Source organism: Apium graveolens, chromosome 10, assembly GCF_009905375.1.
Source record: "Apium graveolens cultivar Ventura chromosome 10, ASM990537v1, whole genome shotgun sequence".
Classification (NCBI taxonomy): Eukaryota; Viridiplantae; Streptophyta; class Magnoliopsida; order Apiales; family Apiaceae; genus Apium; species Apium graveolens.
The window spans coordinates 8416886-8437244 of NC_133656.1; the positions used below are offsets into that span (position 1 = coordinate 8416886).

General features: G+C 40.6%; 1 non-coding gene across 1 annotated transcript; it reads left to right on the plus strand.

The window, feature by feature from the left end:
• Positions 1 to 16354: 16354 nt before the first annotated feature.
• On the plus strand, positions 16355 to 16461 carry LOC141694116 (small nucleolar RNA R71). The gene has a single exon (XR_012563444.1). It is a non-coding gene; the product is annotated as a small nucleolar RNA R71 (small nucleolar RNA).
• The last annotated feature ends 3898 nt before the right edge of the window (positions 16462 to 20359 follow it).

The following is a 20359-nucleotide window of genomic DNA, read 5'->3' on the forward strand; positions in this document are numbered from 1 at the left end:
ACTTTATGAGAGGAATTAGCAACAGGAAAATTATGCATGGTAGGCATGGCATTTTTGTTATTCGACTCAGGTGTGTTTGAGTTAGTCTTAGTTGCTTTCACAACTTTGACTGGAACTTTCGACACACTTGACTTGGAAACAACCTTCTCATTAGCAAGATCTTCAGCATGTATTTCTTCTTGAATAATAAAAGAGGTCTCATCAAATGGTTCAGCAATTGATTTTTTATAGAGGGGTTTATCAACACCCTTAAGCACATGTGGTACTTCCATACCTTTAGCACAAACATGAGGAGGGGAGTTTATGCCTAATTCTCCAATAGCAACATTGTAATCATAACATACTCCAGATGTTTAATTAATAGCTTGCTTATTGTAGAACTCTTTAGCCTTAGAGCAAGAATGAAAGTAAGCTTTGACCTTAGTCTCAAGACCGGTGACCTTGTCTTTGAGAATAGTTTCGAGTTGTCTATAACAGTCAACTCTATTCTCTAGAAAAGATACTTGTTCTTTTAATTTATCTTGATTAATGTGCACAAGTCTTAATTCATTGACCTCTTTCTCAAGGTCTTTGATTTGTTGAGTTAACATTTCATTATCACGACGAGCACAATCTAAGGAGCCTTCTAGATGATAGAATAATTCAGCATCATTAAATTTTACCTCTTTTCTTGACGATGAGGTGTTTGCATCACTAGCCATAAGAGCAAGATTCCCAACTTCTTCATCTTCACTATCAGTATCATCCCAGCTTCTTCCCTTGGCCAGGTAAGCCCTTTCAGATTTACTCTTCTGATTATAACCATAAGAGTTCTTCCTAACTTATTTTGGCTTCCTGCATTCTGTGGCAAATTGTCCCAACTCATTGCAGTTAAAGCATCGAATGGTGCTTTAATCAACCATCTCTGTTTTATATCCACCACTGCTGGTTTTAGAGGATGAAGATCCACCTTTCTGGAATCTGTTGTAGTTGGACTTGTACTTGGACTTGGGATTCCTCTTGAATCTGACATTGGAGAATCTCTTGACAATCAGGGCCATTGACTCATCTTCCAATTGCTCCAGTTCTTCCAAGGAGTAAAAATCATCTCCTGATTGATTTGTAGTAGGAGGATCAAATTCTGCTACTATCATATTTTCTTCAGCCTTGGAAGACTGTACCATTCTCTCTGACTGTTGAGATTATTGTTGTTGTTCTTCAGCTACTAGAGTAGTAGACGTGTTGACCACTCTTCCTTTCCCGTAGACTTCCTTCTGCTGAATCTGCTCCAACTCATAGGTTTTTAGCACACCATAGAGCCTTTCCAAAGAAATCTCATTCAGATCTCTTGCTTCTCTTATGGCAGTGATTCTATGTTCAAGATGAGTTGGCAGTGTTAAAAGGAACTTTTTGTTGACCTCCCTGATTGAATAATATTTTCCATTTATGTTCAGTTTGTTAATCAATGCATTGTACCTCTCAAACACTTCAGTGATTCCTTCTCCTGGATTGGATTTAAAGTGTTCATACTCAGAGGTTAGGATCTCTAACTTGTTCTCTCGAACTTCCTATGTTCCTTCATTAATCACCTCAATAGTTTCCCAGATGTGTTTGGAATTTTTACAGTTCATCACATGTCTGTTCATCAATGAATCAAGGGAATCAACTAAAATTAATTGAAGGCTGGCATCCAAGGAGGCTTCTTCTTTTACAGCAGGAGAAAAATCCCCAGGATCTTTTACATAGGTTCTAGCTTTGGTAATTACAACATCATCTTCTATAACCTCTGGTTCAATTACCATCGGAATTTTTGGACCCTTCTTTAACACGTCCAGATATTTGGGATTTGCAACTTGTAAAAACAAGAGCATATTCTTCTTCCACATGATATAATTTTCTTTATCGAACAGTGGAATTTTAACGGTTCCAACTTTTTGTGTAGTCATTATGAATTTTTGAGTAAATAAAAATTCAAGGAGTGGAAGAATCACAAAAGTCTAGGATCTTGATTTGTTCGTTAATTAGAAGGCTCTGATACCAATTGTTAGGTCCCAATATATTTGTAGAAGGGGGTTGAAAACAAACTATACCGTTTAATTGAATAAAATGCGGAATAAAAAAGTGAAACAAAATTCAAGTTAAATAAAACTATTATTTAACTTGAAAGGTGTTACAACAACGGTATCGTTTACAAGGGATTAATCTCAAATAAATTATTCCAAATCTAGAATAAATTCGACATGAACTTTTTCTATTTTTGAAATAAAAAGATCAAATGCTAAAAGCAATTTGAGATTAAGTTCTAGGGATTTTGATCCGCTAGATAGTTACACAAGAACAAGAGAAGAATTTCTAGTGGTTTAGATTTAACAATAAATACTAGAAATTAATGTCCTGAGAAATTGCAATAAGTTCTCTTCTTTTGTTCTGTGTTCTTCAGTTGGTTTGATATTCAATGCTCTTCTGTTGAAAATCGGCTTCTGTACTTAAGTAATCAAACAACCACTTGATTTGTTGGCAAGCCAATCTTTTTGAACTAGCAAGACAATCTTTTTGAACTAGCAAGACAATCAGTGAGACTATTGATTGAACTGGTAAGACTACCGGCAAGACAATCCTTTAAGCTGGAAAGACTATCGGAAAGACAATCTAAAAAGACTTGGAAAGACTTTCGGTATGACAATCCAATTGTCATACCAGTTCAAATATTTGTCTTACTGAGTTAATTTTGAATATTAATTCAAAATCATTTCTGAAAAATGCATAATATTAATTCAGAATTAATTAACCAATTAATTCAATTAATCAATAAATTAATCTTTGTAGATATAATTTATTTTCTTAATTAAATTATATGACTTAATTAATTAATAGAGAATTAATACTAATCTTGAACAACAACCACTCTTCTGACAATCTTCTGAAAATCACTGAAACTTATGAATCTATTTCACCACTTCAATGTTGACACTCGGTGTACTTTCTGGTTCATGAATGACTAACATCTGTGATGTTTCTTCATGTCTTGATTTTCTTCAGATTAAATCCCTGTAATTAATTGATACCCTGACAAGATCTCTGTCACTTGATTAAATCCACAATCTTGATTTATATCACTGAGGCTTGATCAATTTCTTGAGCTTCTTCCAGTGAATTAAGTCCTCAAGTCTGTAGATGAACAATGTTACTTAATCCTTTGACATATGTTACTTTGAGAGATCTCTCTGATGATAGAACCATTATTTACTTGTTACATCCTTATTTGAGTTGAGTTAAATCCTCGAATAAACAAATAGGCTATGACATATACCTTTCAGTTGCCAATGATGGATACTTTGATAGATGCCACTGCTGGGCATGCGATGTTGAACTTCATGGATGAATTTAGTGGATATAATCAGATCAAGATCCCAAAGGTATCATTCATCACTGACTTTGGTGTTTATTGTTATCTTGTTATGGCATTTGGTCTTAAGAATGCAGGAGCCACCTACCAGAGGTTGGTGATTAAGATTTTTAAGGATCTTATTGGCAAGACTATGGAAGTATATGTTGATGACATGCTAGTCAAGAGTCTAGTAAAGACTGATCATATAACCCACTTGAGGAAAGCTTTTGAGGTCTTGAGGTACCATAAGATGATGTTAAATCCTACGAAATGTGCTTTCAGAGTAAGGTCTGGAAATTTTTTGGGATTGATGGTCTCCGAGAGAGGAATCGAGGCCAATCCCGATAAAATAAAAGCAATCCTGGACATGGAGCCCCCAAAAACTATCAAAGATGTTCAAAAACTCACTAGAAGGGTTGCTGCATTGGGATAATTCATCTCAAAGTCCGGGGACAAGCGTTTGTCATTCTTCAAGTCCTTAAAGAAGGTTAAGGATTTTGTATGGAGTGAGGAAAGCCAGAAGGCATTCGAGGAATTAAAGAAATATATGTCCCAGGCCCCGTTGTTGGCCAAGCCAGCTTTGAATGAAGTTTTATACTTGTACTTGGCCGTTTCAGAGAGTGCCTTGAGCGCTGTATTGGTTAAGGAGGAACTGAAAATCCCGAAACCAGTATATTATGTCAGCAAAATTCTGCATGGAGCTGAGTTGAATTATTTAACTATTGAGAGGTTTACTTTAGCTTTGGTGATGGCTTCAAGAAAGTTATGTCCTTACTTTCAGGCTCATCAAATTGAGGTGCTAACAAATCAGCCCCTGAGAAATATCATTCATAGTCCCAAGGCTAGTGGGAGGTTGATCAAGTGGGCAATAGAGCTGGGAGAATTTGACATCAAGTATAAGCCAAGAATGACAATAAAAGCCCAGGCATTGGCTGACTTCGTGGTAGAATGTACCATAACCCACCAAGAAGTCGGGGGGCAGTAGGATACCATACCTCAAGACAAGGAAGTTGATAAGGGGGACAAAGAAAAGGATGATAAGGAAAAAGAATATTGGGTTCTCTATTTTGATGGAGCATCAAAAACAAATTCAAGTGGAGCAGGTTTGGTTTTACAAAGCCCTGATGGGTTCTTGATTGAGTATGCCACGAAGTTAGACTTCCCGACCACGAACAATTAGGCAGAATATGAAGCTCTGATAGCTGGCCTCGGCCTAGAAGGGACACTTAGAGTCAAGAACTTAAAAGTCCATGGAGACTCGAAGCTGGTCATATCCCAGGTAAATGGAGAATTTGAGGCAAGGGATGATACGATGGCTAAGTATGTCCGCCTAGTAAGGGCTGTGATGACCCAATTCGATGAATGCCATGTTGAGCACATTCCAAGGGAGGAAAATACTAAGGCAGATGCATTATCAAAGTTTACTTCATCTGAGATAGAAGAAAGTTCAGGAAGTGTATACTTTCGCATTTTGAAAACACGGAGCATCGATGTTAAGCTTGTAGCTCCCATAGGCCTGGGGACGTCATGGATAGATCCCATTAAGGCCCACATTCAAACCGGTTGGTTGCCAAATGATGCTACTGAAGCACGGAAGTTAGCTGATCGAGCACTAAGGTATTCTTTGATAGATGGGATTCTGCATAAAAGATCTTTCGTGGTTCCTTACTTAAGGTGTCTCAGGCCCGATGAGGCACGCTTGGCTCTTGAAGAAGTACATGAAGGTATTTGTGGAAACACTTGGGGGGCAGGGCCTTAGCTTATAAGATAACCCGTTTAGGCTTCTATTGACCAGAAATGATGGCTGATGCCAAAGAATATGTGAAGAAGTGTGACCACTGACAGAAGCATGCACCGGTCGTTAGACAACCCCCCGAGATGCTGACCTCTATCAACTCACCCATTCCCTTTGCTATGTGGGGAATGGATATACTTGGGCCTTTCCCCATGGCCACGACACAAAGGAAGTTTTTGATTGTAGCCATCGATAATTTTACCAAGTGGATTGAAGCCAAGCCTTTGGCCAAAATCACAACTAAGCAGGTTGCACAATTCCTGTGGGAAAATATCATGTGCCGATATGGAATTCCCCGCATCCTAGTCACCGACAATGGAACACAGTTCAACAATGAGGAATTCAAGAAGTATTGTGAGGAGAATGAAATTGAGTTACGATTCACCTCTGTGGCTCACCCGCAAGCCAATGGGCAAGCGGAAGTGGCGAATCGAATAATCCTGGATGGACTAAAGAAGAGGATCGAGAAGTCGAGGAATAACTGGGTGGATGAAATACTCCCGATACTATGGGCCTATAGGACTACCTGTAGAGTCACGACTGTAGCAACTCCCTTCATGTTAGCATATGGGGCAGAAGCAGTTGTTCCTGTAGAGATATCACATTCCACCCCCAGGATTCAAGCTTTCAATGCTGAGGAAAATGAGGAAGGACAAAGGTAAGCCCTGGATCTAATTGATGAAGTGCGAGATGAGGCACATGCGAAGATAGTGGAATATCAGAAAAAGGCTTCATTCTACTACAACCTAAGAGGTAAAGAAAGGTTCTTTAAACAGGGTGACTAAGTCTTGAGGAAGGTAGAAGCTTCTGGTGTAGGGCAGAAAGAGAAACTTGCCTCAAACTGGGAAGGGCCATACAAGATCAAGAGTGTTCAAGGTAGAGGAACCTACAAGCTGAAGACTATGGATGGTTTTGAAGTCCCGAGAACTTGGCATGCACAAAACCTAAAGGTTTGCTATGTATGAAACGATTGAGAATGATTCTCACTTGTCAAGATGACAAGTAGGTTGAAAAGCACCTTGAAGCTTTGCTTTCTTAGCATTTACATATTTTAGTTTTATTTTAAGGTTTATTAAGACCTGTGTAAGGGATGCATCCCAACAATTTGTGAAATTCAGAAAGTTTTCAAAATGTGTTTTAGTCTCTATGACATGGCAAGTAAACTAAGTGCATAAGATTAAAGCATAAAGTTCGATAAATAAAAGTAGTTCGAATAAATATTACAAAGCCTGATAAACAAAATCTCAAAGAAAAGATAAAATAAATAAGCCGCACAGGGCTGGAAAAGCTCTAAGAAGCAGAGGTGCCCTCACAATCCATATCATCATCTCCTCTGCTCTCGCTCGAAGTCTCTGTCGTGTCGGAGGAGGTAGATCTGTCATCCTCAGCAGGTCTGAAAGACGACTCGGGAGGAGGAAGAAGCGGGTCCTGAGGAATACGATCCGAGACAACTACTGGGGTACGAAACCTCTGCAGCAAAGCCTCGTCATCAGGGCAGACATAGTCCACCGGGTTAATATCATGACAAGCCTCGTTCACGGTCCCAAGGGCCGTGTCCCAACCAGTCCTAAAAAACCTAGGAAAGACTGAGTCGTCCCTTACCCTCATGGACTGGGTAAACTCCTCCGAGTCCAAATAATTATCAATCGCCTTATCTTTCTCGGCCCGAAGCACCACCAGCTCGGCGTAAGACTCTCCGAGCTCTTCCTCCTTACGCTTGAACTTCCTCTCTAGAGCAGCATACTTCTTCCGCTATCTCCTGAGGGCATTGTCGGCTTTGTCAGAAGCCCTCTTCCATGATTCGGCTTGCCTCACAGCGCCTTGAAAATAGGCGTTAGACTAAAATGAAACAATAGACAAAGGTGTAAGGCAAGTGAATGCCATAAGTAAGAAAGAAAAATTTCAAGAAAAGGTCATACTGAGGTTAGAGAATGAGCTCCCATGAGCTTTATCCTCTCCAGGTCGGGGGTAGCCACCACATCAGTAAAGTCCTTAGGGGTTACAACATGGTAGGACCAATTCCAATCATGCTTCGTGGATCCAACCACGGTATCCCCTTGGCGAAATCCCCAGAGAGGCTGAAAAGCGCCCGTAGCAGCGGAGGCAGGAGCAGCAGTAGTGATAGGGGCACTGTGGCCCTCAGCTCCCTCAGCTGGAACCTCCACCATGGGCTCCTTGTGCTTCCGTAGGAAGCTAGGCTCTGTAGCCTTTCCTCGAGTATCTAGGCCCGCAAGACGAGCCTTCTTCATCCTGGCTGTCTCTTCAACGAGAGACACATTATCCTCGTTGATCTCCTTAGCAGCTGTAACACAAGATAAAAAAATAAGTGGTGTCAATAATGCATGAAATGAAATAAAATTGAGAAGGGAAGAAATATACCCTATTGAGAAATAGAGGATAGCCCCACATGGATGAGGGAGAACTCCTCTAAAAGAGTCCAACTGGTAGTAGTACCGTCATCCCGAGTATGCTCATTATAATTGATAGTTTCCTCGGGGGTTAAGTGAATGGATTTGAGGCTACCATCACTAACCTTCCCGAAGGAAGATCTGAAGAGTGTGCCCCAGTCGCCATTCTCCCACCTTAACCCGACAAAACTATTCCTCCAATTTTGGTTATTATCGGGAATGGAGGCGTTGTTAAAGATATGCTTACACTTGGGTGTTAGGGCGAAAACACGCGCTAATATTCACGCAAGTATACGCGTTTGCAAGTAATATAGAATACTTTCTAGTTCGTTCCCTCAGAGACTCAGACTAAATTATTGTCTAATTAAACTCACTCACCAATGTATGATTACTTCTCAATGTTAAGACACTAACACTTAAAATTGTTGACTAAATATTAACTATAATTAACTACTTAATTAATCACTTAACTAACACTTCAATTTATCAATAATAAAATACTCATGAGATCACAACTTCATTATTATTTCCTTCTATAGCCATTGTTATTACCTTTAGCATGTGACAGTGATGATATTAATCGAATAACACGAAACTGATAAAAGCCAACTTTCATTGTACTAATACCATTCTACCAAGCATCCACAATTAAGATAGAAGTTGAATAGTCATCAATTATGTTGAGTTCCCATATGTCTACAGAAATTGACAACACAACGATTTAAGCTCAAGTTATTCCTTTTGATTACATAGGGCAAATAAAACTGTTAGAGTTACCCACTAATCATGCACAACGTACACGAACCTATGCTAGCATGGCAAGTTCTAAATCTCAAGATCCACTGTCGCTTCACAAGAGATTAACACCCTATCTTATATGTTCGCGACGCACATAAGACGAATACGCACAACCAATACTAGATATCATGCAATAATCACACACTAAAGTATTGAACAATTAACTAAAGAATTCCATAATAAATCCGTTACAACCCCATGATCACGATTAGCCTACAATAGCACTTATCGTCATCATGGGTTCATATGAAATCATGATAAACAAACACAAGAAAATAATAACTAAACTAATTATATTAAAACAGAGTACGTCACAAGAGTAAATAAGTTCAAAGCAAGAAAACTAGCATCCAACCTTACAATGAAACAAGAATCACAAGAAAATATGCTTCCTCTTCATTGCGGTGTGCTAAATCGGTCTTCTTCCTTATCTCCTTCGCTCCTTGCGTAAAAACACAATCTTCTTCAATCCACACTTGTGAAAACGTCTCAAATCTACTTATATAATAGTCCCATAAAACTCAGATTACATAGAAGTGGAAACCAAACAGAAGTAGAAGTCCTAAAATAATTTGTTTTTTTTCCCGACCCTGCGCGGCCGCTCAGCCTAGCTGAGCGGGCGCTCAGCTTGCTGCGCGGCCGCTCAGCAATGCTGAGCGGGCGCTCAGACCTCTACTGGAAAAATTCTGATTTTGCTCCATTTCTTCACCGTAATCTGCCCGTTTCTTTCCTCTCGCAATGGTGAACACATGCCAAGGCTTATTCTTGATGATTCCTCCCCCGAAATGCAACTAAAACCCTGAAATGCATAAACACTAGAAAAACGCATCAAATACACAAAATACTTGATTTCAAGACACCAATTTAAGTCATTTTAAGACGCTCTAAGTGGTATAAAATGCCACTTATCACACCCCAAACTTAAATCGATGCTTGTCCTCAAGCGTCACAGACTCAAAAACAAATACAAACATGCATGAATGCAATCTATATGAAAATACAGCGATCCCCCTTACTACAATTAATCAACCAAATTGCCACATCCCAACGAATGCAGTTAGACAACTAAAGATCAATAAACTCATGCAAACGAACATACAGCCAGAAACATGGTGCGTGAAAATGCTTAACAGATATGCTTCGGAACTAGACCAATTACTATGACTAGACTATCCTCAAGGCAATCCTACGATTATACAAAGAATAAAAAATTCTAGGCACAAAGTGATATACCACACTACAAGAACTCTGGAGCTTACTACGGAATCGTGCTTTTTATTTACAACTCAAATGCTTATTTGACCGTGCAATGAGTGAGGTCCACAAAAGACTTATACAATGGTATCCATGTAACGAGCGTTAGGTTAGCGGATCCCAGACTCTAAAAGCCTTAGGTCACTAGGCACAAAGTCCCCTAAGAACTTAATAACTCGAATACCAAAGAGCCCACTCTTGATCAATTATGCAAAATTTCTTTTTTTTTTTTACTTCTGAGCAAGTGCGCTTCGCTCCATCTTTCTCAACCCTAGACTACTCACACCATATGCGAGCCGGCTACTAGCCATTTAACGCCTAGCCACAACTAGCAACAACTTCCATATTTTTTTTTTCTCCAAAATTTTTTCTTTTTCATGCCTTTATCACTAAGAACCTATAATCGAATTCTAAGCATAATAAGTAGATTGACCTTGAAAACAACCAAATCATAACAATAATCTAGCCCTTACGCATTCTCTAAGACTTAGTGGAATTACAATTGTTTCTAGCATGCATATCAACCTACACAACTTAATATCACTTTAATGCTATCACTACACTCGCATCAATATCACAATTCAGTCGATAAATCATTGCAAAAGGGATCATGGTAAATGCATGAGCTACATGACATTCATAACAAAAAAAAACTATATGGCATAAATCGGAGCCCATGCTCCTGGAAGACGATAACCCAGCCCATGCTCCTCAGGCTCACCACCGGTCCACTCCTGCATCCCATTCAAAGTTCCAGAATCAATCGGAGCTGCTGGCAACTGCAACTTCTCATGAGCCGGCCAGTTCACTCCCACTGCTCGGCATAGCTTCGTAACCGTAGATGCATAAGGGATGTTCATATGCTTCGCTCCCCTCAAAAACTTCAGAATTCCTTGGTAGATAAACTCACCAAGGTCCACATAGTATTCCTCATTCAGAATTCCCCACAACAACTGTGCTCTCTCAACTGTGACCTCGTGTGCATGCGAAGAAGGCAAAATATTAGCACAAATAAATGCATTCCATGCACGGGCATACCTGTTCATGGCGATCACCGGAAAGTGACGATACTCATTAGTGCCAGTCCTGCAGGTCTAAACTGTGCCCGGTCGACAGAGAGTCGCACAAATTAAATCCAAGTCAAAATCCTCAGCAGTCTTTTCATTCCAGTTCTCCTCCTCGGGCTTCCTCTCTCGCTGTCCAATCACACGGCGAATCGCCGCAGGATGATAATCAACCGTCAGCCCTCGGACCACAGAAAACCCATTCTTTTCGGCCTTCGCGTTCGCGTAGAACTCGCGAACAACGCTCATCGGTACCGCTTCGGGTGACTCACAAAAAGCTATCCACCCCTTCTCTGCAATCATGGGCAGCAACTCACCATCCCTCCCAGATGGTAAAAACCCCCTCTCCTTCAGAATCGGCTTTCCCAACAGCCTAGTGTACTCCTCCTCCGCGGCTCTGTCAGTTAACCGAGGCCTTGCAGCAGTACCCCTCGATGAATCAGCAGTAGGAACTGTGCTGCTGCTGTCAATAGTGCGTGCTCTCTTGGGTGCCATTGATTCGTGAATAAAAGTGTGTAAGAACTGATTTTTGATGTTTGTGAGAGGGTTTAAGTGTAGGAAGTTTTGTGGGAGATATGTAGGATAGGTGTATGTATATATAGGGTGTGGATTAGATTAGGGTTTGGAAATTAAGGGGTAACATGATGGGGTTGTGGGAACAAATCGTGGGTTTATGGGCTAAAACTGTTTTTGTGTGTTTTTTTTTTCTGAACTGTAAAAAAAATTCTGGTACTCGACCCCTGAGCGGTCGCGCAGCAAGCTGAGCGGGCGCTCAGGGGGTCACTGGAATTTTTTTTTTCAGCCCCTGTTTTCTGATTTTTTTGTGTTTTTGGATAGGTTATTAACTTCTAAGGGTTCCTGTAACAACAATTCATGGGTTGCCTCCCACGCAGCGCTTCTTTTTCGTCATTAGCTTGACGTTTCGTACCCTTCTCAAGTAGTCAACAAAATGGCACTAACCACTTCTCGGTTTGCCATGTCCCCATAGTAGTGCTTCAACCGCTGACCGTTAACCTTGAATACTTGGTCCGGATCATTCTCAAAAATTTCCACCGCTCCATGTGGAAACACAGTTTTGACAATAAAAGGTCCAGACCACCTTGATTTCAACTTCCCAGGAAAAAGTCGGAGCCGAGAGTTGAATAAGAGAACTTGTTGCCCTGGCACAAATAACTTTGGATGTAGCTTCCTATCGTGCCACCTCTTCACCTTTTCCTTATACATTTTGTTATTTTCGTACGCTTGAAGTCGAAATTCATCAAGTTCATTAAGCTGAAGCATTCTTTTCTTACCAGCTGCATCTAAATCCAGGTTCAACTTCTTCAATGCCCAGTAGGCCTTATGCTCAAGCTCCGCAGGTAGATGACATCCCTTACCGTACACCAACTGAAATGGTGACATCCCAAGTGGAGTTTTGTATGCTATTCTGTAAGCCCAAACAGCTTCATCGAGCTTTAAAGACCAATCCTTCCTTGACGGACAAACAACCTTCTCTAGAATGCGCTTTATCTCTCTGTTAGACACTTCCGCTTGACCATTTGTTTGCGGATGATAGGCAGTAGCTACTCGATGATTCACATTATATGGCTGCATCATAGAAGTGAACTTACGGTTGCAAAAATGCGATCCTTCATCACTTATGATTACCCGAGGTGTTCCAAACCTTGTGAAAATTTGCTTATGAAGAAAATTTAGCACTGCCTTTGCATCATTTGTCGGTAAAGCTTTAACTTCGACCCATTTTGAGACATAATCGACTGCCAGCAAGATGTACTGATTATTGCAAGACGAGATAAAAGGCCCCATGAAATCGATTCCCCACACATCAAAGACCTCGACTTCAAGCATCACATTTAATGGCATCTCATCCTTCCTTGACAAATTTCCCACTCTTTGGCAACGATCACACCTTAAAACAAACTGATGAGCATCCTTGAACAAAGTAGGCCAGAAAAAACCTGCTTGCAGAATACAAGCTGCCGTCTTCTCACCACCATAGTGTCCACCATAAACCGTGGAATGGCAGTCTCGTAATATCCCCTCCGTCTCACAGAACGGGATACATCTCCTGATGATCTGGTCAGCTCCCTGTCTAAACAAATATGGTTCATCCCACATATACCACTTCACCTCATGCAGAAACTTCTTCTTTTGAGCGGATGTCAAATTAGGAGGCATTATATTGCTGACGAGATAGTTTACAATATCTGCAAACCATGGTTCTTCCTCCTGAATTGCAAACAACTGCTCATTCGGAAAAGATTCATTGATTAACGTCCTATCTTGTGAAGTAGAATCGGGATTCTCCAACCTAGAGAGATGGTCAGCTACTTGATTCTCAGTACCTTTTCTATCTTTGATCTCTAACTCAAATTCCTGAAGTAAAAGCACCCAACGAATGAGTCTCGGCTTCGAATCCTTCTTGGAAACTAGATAGCGAATAGCTGCATGATCAGTGAATACTGTTACTTTCGTACTAAGCAGATAAGATCGAAATTTCTCAAAACCAAAGACTATAGCCAAAAGCTCCTTCTCAGTAGTGGTGTAGTTCAATTGGGCACCATTTAAAGTCTTACTCGCAGAGTAGACCACATGGAAGAGATTTTTCTTGCGCTGTCCCAGAGCTGCACCTACCGCATAATCACTTACATCACACATCATCTCAAACGGTTCTGTCCAATCTGGTGCTGTAATAACTGGTGCAGTGGTCAAACTCTTCTTGAGAGTCTCGAATGCTGCCAAACATTCATCATCAAATTTGAAAGGAACATCTTTCTCAAGCAAATTGCACAACGGCTTAGATATCTTTGAAAAGTCCTTGATGAATCGCCGATAAAAACCCGCATGACCAAGAAAACTACGGATTCCTTTCATAGAATTAGGTGGGGGAAGATTTTAAATGACTCCCACCTTGGCCTTGTCCACCTCCAGACCCTTGCTAGAGACCTTATGCCCAAGGATAATGCCTTCACGCACCATAAAATGACATTTCTCCCAATTGAGCACCAAATTAGTTTCCACGCATCTTTTGAGTACGGCGCACAGATTATTCAAACATTCATCATATGAGTGTCCAAAGACGGAGAAGTCATCCATGAACACTTCGACGTTATTTCCAATCATGTCAGAGAATATAGCCATCATACATCTCTGAAAGGTGGTCGGGGCGCCACATAACCCAAACGAAACTCTGCGAAAAGCAAACGTGCCAAATGGACAAGTGAAGGTAGTCTTTTCCTGATCCTCTGGTGCAATACAAATGTGATTATACCCGGAATAACCATCCAGAAGACAAAAATACTCATGACCCGCCAATCTGTCAAGCATCTGATCAATAAATGGAAGAGGGAAGTGATCCTTCCTTGTGGCTTTGTTCAATTTTCTATAATCCATGCATACTCTCCATCCTGTAACTGTTCGAGTAGGGATGAGCTCATTCTTTTCATTTGCGACCACAGTGATACCTCCCTTCTTAGGTACACATTGTACGGGGCTCACCCACGAGCTGTCAGAAATAGGATAAATGATGCCTACATCTAGCCATTTCAGAACTTCTTTCTTCACCACCTCCTTCATGATGGGATTCAGTCTTCGCTGCTGTTCCACAGTTGGCTTACTACCTTCCTCTAGCAGAATTTTATGCATACAATATGAAGGACTTATCCCCTTGATGTCTGCTATGGTCCATCCTATAGCCGATTTGAATTCTCTCAAAATCCTTAAGAGCTTGTCTTCCTCACTACCTGAAAGATCAGATGAAATAATAACAGGTAACGTTGATGAATCACCTAAAAAAGTATACCTCAAGTGCTCAGGTAATGGCTTGAGCTCCAAGGTAGGTGCTTCCTCTATTGATGGTTTGAGCTTCCCTTCAGCGTTCTTAAGGTCAGAAGTACCAAGAGATTCAAATGGTATGTCCAGCTTTCGCTTCCAGGGAGAAGCGTTCAGATATTGTAATTGCTCGTTGCTATCTTCATCATCACTGTCAAAATCCCCCACTAAGGCCTTTTCCAATGCATCGGACATTAGCATGTGATCGAGTTCCGAAGTAACCACAGAATCAATCACATCCAATTTTAAGCACTCCTCATCTTCTGTAGGGAATTTCATTGCCTTGAATACGTTGAAGGTCACATCCTGATCTTGGACCCGCATAGTAAGTTCCCCCTTTTGCACATCTATCAAGGTACGGCCAGTAGCCAAGAAAGGCCTTCCCAAGATTATGGGAATCTTCTTATCTTCCTCAAAATCCAGAATAACAAAATCTACTGGAAAGAAGAGCTTATCCACCTTGAAGAGCACATCCTCAACTATGCCCCTTGGGTAAGTAATGGAACGGTCAGCCAATTGTAGCGACATGTATGTGGGTTTTGGGTCAGGCAGATCCATCTTTTTAAAGATCGACAACGGCATCAGATTAATGCTTGCTCCCAAATCACAAAGGCACTTGTCAAAAGTCAGATTGCCAATGGTGCAAGGAATGGTGAAGCTTCCTGGATCTTTCAGTTTTGGTGGTAACTTTTGCTGCAGAACAGCGCTGCATTCTTCCGTGAGAGCAACGGTTTCAAGGTCATCCAGTTTCACCTTCCTTGAAAGAATAATCTTCATAAACTTCGCATAACTGGGCATTTGTTCCAGAGCCTCAGCAAAAGGTATATTGATGTGAAGTTTCTTGAACACCTCCAGAAACTTCCCGAACTGTCTATCCAGCTTTTGTTGCTGCAATCTCTTAGGAAAAGGTGGTGGAGGATAGAGCTGTTTCTCCCCTGTATTAGCCTCAGGCAGAGTGTGTTCAATAGTAGTCTTCCTTGGTTCCGCCGCTTTCTCCTTTTGCTTAGATTCTTCACCTCTAATTTTAGCTTCTACTTCTTTTGCCTTTTCAGCATCAGCTACTTTTCCAGATCTTAAGGTAATAGCCTTGACTTGCTCTTTAGCTTCCTTCCTGCCTGGTACTTCCGTGTCACTGGGAAGCGTGCCAGGTTGACGATTGAGCACTGCATTGGCTAATTGACCGATTTGATTTTCCAAGGTCTTGATAGAAACCGCCTGACTCTTGCACAATACCTTAAGTTCCTCAAAATTAGCACTAGTAGGTGCAGCTGCACTTCCCTGTTGAGGATATGATTGCCTTGTAGCATACTGCTGTGGTTGCTGGAATCCAGGTGGGTTAAACTGTTTACTCACTCCTTGCTGATATGGTGGCTGAATAGCATTCTGATTATTCCCCCAGCTAAAATTTGGATGATTTCTGTTGTTAGGATGATAGGTCGCTGGCACAGGCTGCTGTTGTCGCTGACAATTATTCACATACTGAACAGATTCGTTGACAAGAGAACACTGATCCGTAGCATGAGAACCTGCACAAAGCTCACAAACCATAGCTATTTAATTAACTCCATACGTAGCCAGAGAATCAACCTTCATTGATAGCGCTTGGAGCTGGGCTGCAATAGCGGTGGCTGCATCAACTTCCAGAATACCTGCTACCTTGCCTGACGTCATCCTCTGAGTTGGGTTTTGATGCTCATTTACTGCCATCGTCTCTATAAGATTATACGCATCAGTATAGCTTTTAGCCCATAAGGCGCCTCCAGCTGCTGTATCGTGCATGGGCCGAGATTGGGCCCCCAAACCATTATAGAAACCAGTGATCACCATCCAATCCGGCATTCCATGATGTGGACATTTTCTCAACATTTCCTTGTAGCGTTCCCAAGCCTCGCACATAGATTCTGTAGGTTGCTGCGCAAACTGAGTAAGAGCACTCCTCATAGCAGCAGTCTTTGCCATCGGATAAAACTTCACCAGAAACTTTTGCGCAAGATCTTGCCACGTAGTGATGGACCCAGCTGGTTCAGAATGTAACCAGTCTTTAGCCTTGTCCCTCAGTGAGAATGGGAAAAGCCTCAACTTGATAGCCTCATCAGTCACGCCATTATACTTAAAAGTGCTGCAGATCTCGACAAAATTCCTTATGTGCATGTTGGGGTCTTCAGTTGCCGCTCCTCCAAAAGAAACAGAATTCTGCACCATCTGAATAGTGCCCGGCTTGATTTCAAAGGTGTTAGCTTGAATAGCCGGATGAAGGATGCTTGACTGAATATCATCAATTTTAGGCCGAGAAAAATCCATAAGAGCTGGATCAGCTTGAACAATACGATCTCCCATGTTTTTTGGTTCTTTCTGCTCAGTTCCTGAATCCGAATCCTCAAAATCTAACTTCTCCGGAATATCAAGAACTTCGTCTGTCTCCTCAGCTGTATCTAAAGTCCTCTTGCGAGCACGAGAAAGAGTTTGCATAAACGCTTGCTAAAGTACCTGAAACACAACCGGAAAAAATTAAGTAACTACTACGTCCTAATCACTGAGTCCTAATGACCAATGATGGTAAGTACATAAACTAAACAAATACGCCGAGTCCCCGGCAGCGGCGCCAAAAACTTGTTAGGGCGAAAACACGCGCTAATATTCACGCAAGTATACGCGTTCGCAAGTAATATAGAATACTTTCTAGTTCGTTCCCTCAGAGACTCAGACTAAATTATTGTCTAATTAAACTCACTCACCAATGTATGATTACTTCTCAATGTTAAGACACTAACACTTAAAATTGTTGACTAAATATTAACTATAATTAACTACTTAATTAATCACTTAACTAACACTTCAATTTATCAATAATAAAACACTCATGAGATCACAACTTCATTATTATTTCCTTCTATAGCCATTGTTATTACCTTTAGCATGTGACAGTGATGATATTAATCGAATAACACGAAACTGATAAAAGCCAACTTTCATTGTACTAATATCATTCTACCAAGCATCCACAATTAAGATAGAAGTTGAATAGTCATCAATTATGTTGAGTTCCCATATGTCTACAGAAATTGACAACACAACGATTTAAGCTCAAGTTATTCCTTTTGATTACATAGGGCAAATAAAACTGTTAGAGTTACCCACTAATCATGCACAACGTACACGAACCTATGCTAGCATGGCAAGTTCTAAATCTCAAGATCCACTGTCGCTTCACAAGAGATTAACACCCTATCTTATATGTTCGCGACGCACATAAGACGAATACGCACAACCAATACTAGATATCATGCAATCATCACACACTAAAGTATTGAACAATTAACTAAAGAATTCCATAATAAATCCGTTGCAACCCCATGATCACGATTAGCCTACAATAGCACTTATCGTCATCATGGGTTCATATGAAATCATGATAAACAAACATAAGAAAATAATAACTAAACTAATTATATTAAAACAGAGTACGTCACAAGAGTAAATAAGTTCAAAGCAAGAAAACTAGCATCCAACGTTACAACGAAACAAGAATCACAAGAAAATATGCTTCCTCTTCGTTGCGGTGTGCTAAATCGGTCTTCTTCCTTATCTCCTTCGCTCCTTGCGTAAAAACACAATCTTCTTCAATCCACACTTGTGAAAACGTCTCAAATCTACTTATATAATAGTCCCATAAAACTCAGATTACATAGAAGTGGAAACCAAACAGAAGTAGAAGTCCTAAAATAATTTGTTTTTTTTCCCGACCCTGCGCGGCCGCTCAGCCTAGCTGAGCGGGCGCTCAGCTTGCTGCGCGGCCGCTCAGCAATGCTGAGCGGGCGCTCAGACCTCTACTGGAAAAATTCTGATTTTGCTCCGTTTCTTCGCCGTAATCTGCCCGTTTTTTTCCTCTCGCAATGGTGAACACATGCCAAGGCTTATTCTTGATGATTCCTCCCCCGAAATGCAACTAAAACCCTGAAATGCATAAACACTAGAAAAACGCATCAAATACACAAAATACTTGATTTCAAGACACCAATTTAAGCCATTTTAAGACGCTCTAAGTGGTATAAAATGCCACTTATCATTGGGCCTTTGTTTAATATAGACCCAACCACAATTACCAGAAGAACTGTTGTAACATTGAAAAACTTCCCTAAAAACAGCTACGGATAGGGGAAAACCTTCCCTAAGGCAACAAACCATAAAATATAAAATGTTACTCCAAGCGTTTGGAGGAAGCTGACACGGGTTAATTTCTAAATCAGCCAGAAGATGAGGAATGAAGGGATGAAAAGGGAACCTAAGCCCAGCATCGAGGGCATCTGTATAAATAAAAAGAGTGTCGAGTTTCCAGTGGCAAGTACGATCGCCACCAGAAACTGGAACTAATCTAAAGGGAGGAAGAACATTATAGCGTGCATTTAATTTATCATAATCTATGTTGTGCCAAGTATTGCAATGATTAAAAGAGTCGAGATGTGCAGTGAAGGGATATTCGTCCCCCTAGTATTAATCATATCGATCCGAGACAAGTAAAAAGAGCGGATTTCGATGTCCTTACCTCGTTTTGAAGCCGATGCAATCTTGGTCGCTCTCTCAGCACCTTTATCTGCCATTAGTAGAGAATGAAGAAACCTGGAAAACTAAAGGAAGAGAATTGTTGAGAGGGAGAAAATGGAAGATTGAGTGAAGAAGTGAAATGAGAAGTGTGAGGAAATCACGCTCTCATCCCACCTTTATATAGCCAAAAAGAGGTAATTTGGCCTTAAAAAAGCCCATTTGGGCCCAAAAATAAGGAGATTCTAGAATTATCCAGGAAATTCTTGGAAAAATTAAGTGAAAAACTTAAAATTTTGAAGATTCTGGAAGAATCAAGGAAAAAAAAACCTTAAAAGGACCTGGAATTTGGGCTCAGGGATAAGGCCCAATTCTAGAAAAATCTTGAAAAACCCAAGTGTTTAGGGCAAAAAAGACCCAGTGCCAAGGCCCAAATACAGAAAGCCCAGTTTGAGGCCCAAATATTTTTTTTTAAAAAGAAAAAGGGTGGAAGAGAAGCCCAGTTAAAATAATGGGCTCAAATACAAAAACCCAGTTGAATAAATGGGCCCAGGAATGAGCCCAATAAAGATAAGCCCAGAAAATGGCCCAAATATTTGAATTAAAGGAGAAACCAGTCAAAAAAGGGGGATAACCCAAGTTTAAGCCCAGAAAAGGGCCTAGTTAATTAAAGAATAAGGGCCCAAAATATTGTTTATTTAAGCCCAGAAAAATGGGCCCAAGATATTGTTTATTTCAAAAATAACCCATTCGATCAGAATTATAATTCAATTTCTAGTCAAAAGGACAAGGTCAAAAATACCTTCGACCATGACTTGAAGGAGGGTTAAATCGACCAGAATCAAATCGTATTCGACCAAAAACGACGTATAAATCCTGATCGAAAGGCGTGAGGCATAAATAATGTCGACCAGGGCTTAAAAGGATGGCTAAATCGGTCAAGACGAGGGATTCTGACCAAAAATCCTGTTCGAAAATTTCCTACTAAAAAAAAAACAGGGAAAAAATCCTGGCCGAAATTCGACCAGGATTCCTGCTCGAACCTCTCCTCCTCGAAATCTTGTCGACCAGGGCAGAATAGAGGCTAATTCGACCAGGATCCTGGTCGAACAGGATTCCTGGTCGAACCAGGTATTAAAAAAAAGCGGAAGAAAAAGAAAAGGAAAAGGAAGAAAAATTGAAGAAAAAAAAGAAGAAAAAAAAAAAGAAGGAAGAAAAATTCTGAAAAAAGAGGAAATTCCTTAAAAATATTTTCTGAAAATATAAATATTTTTCAGAAAATTAGGAATAAATCCAGGAAATT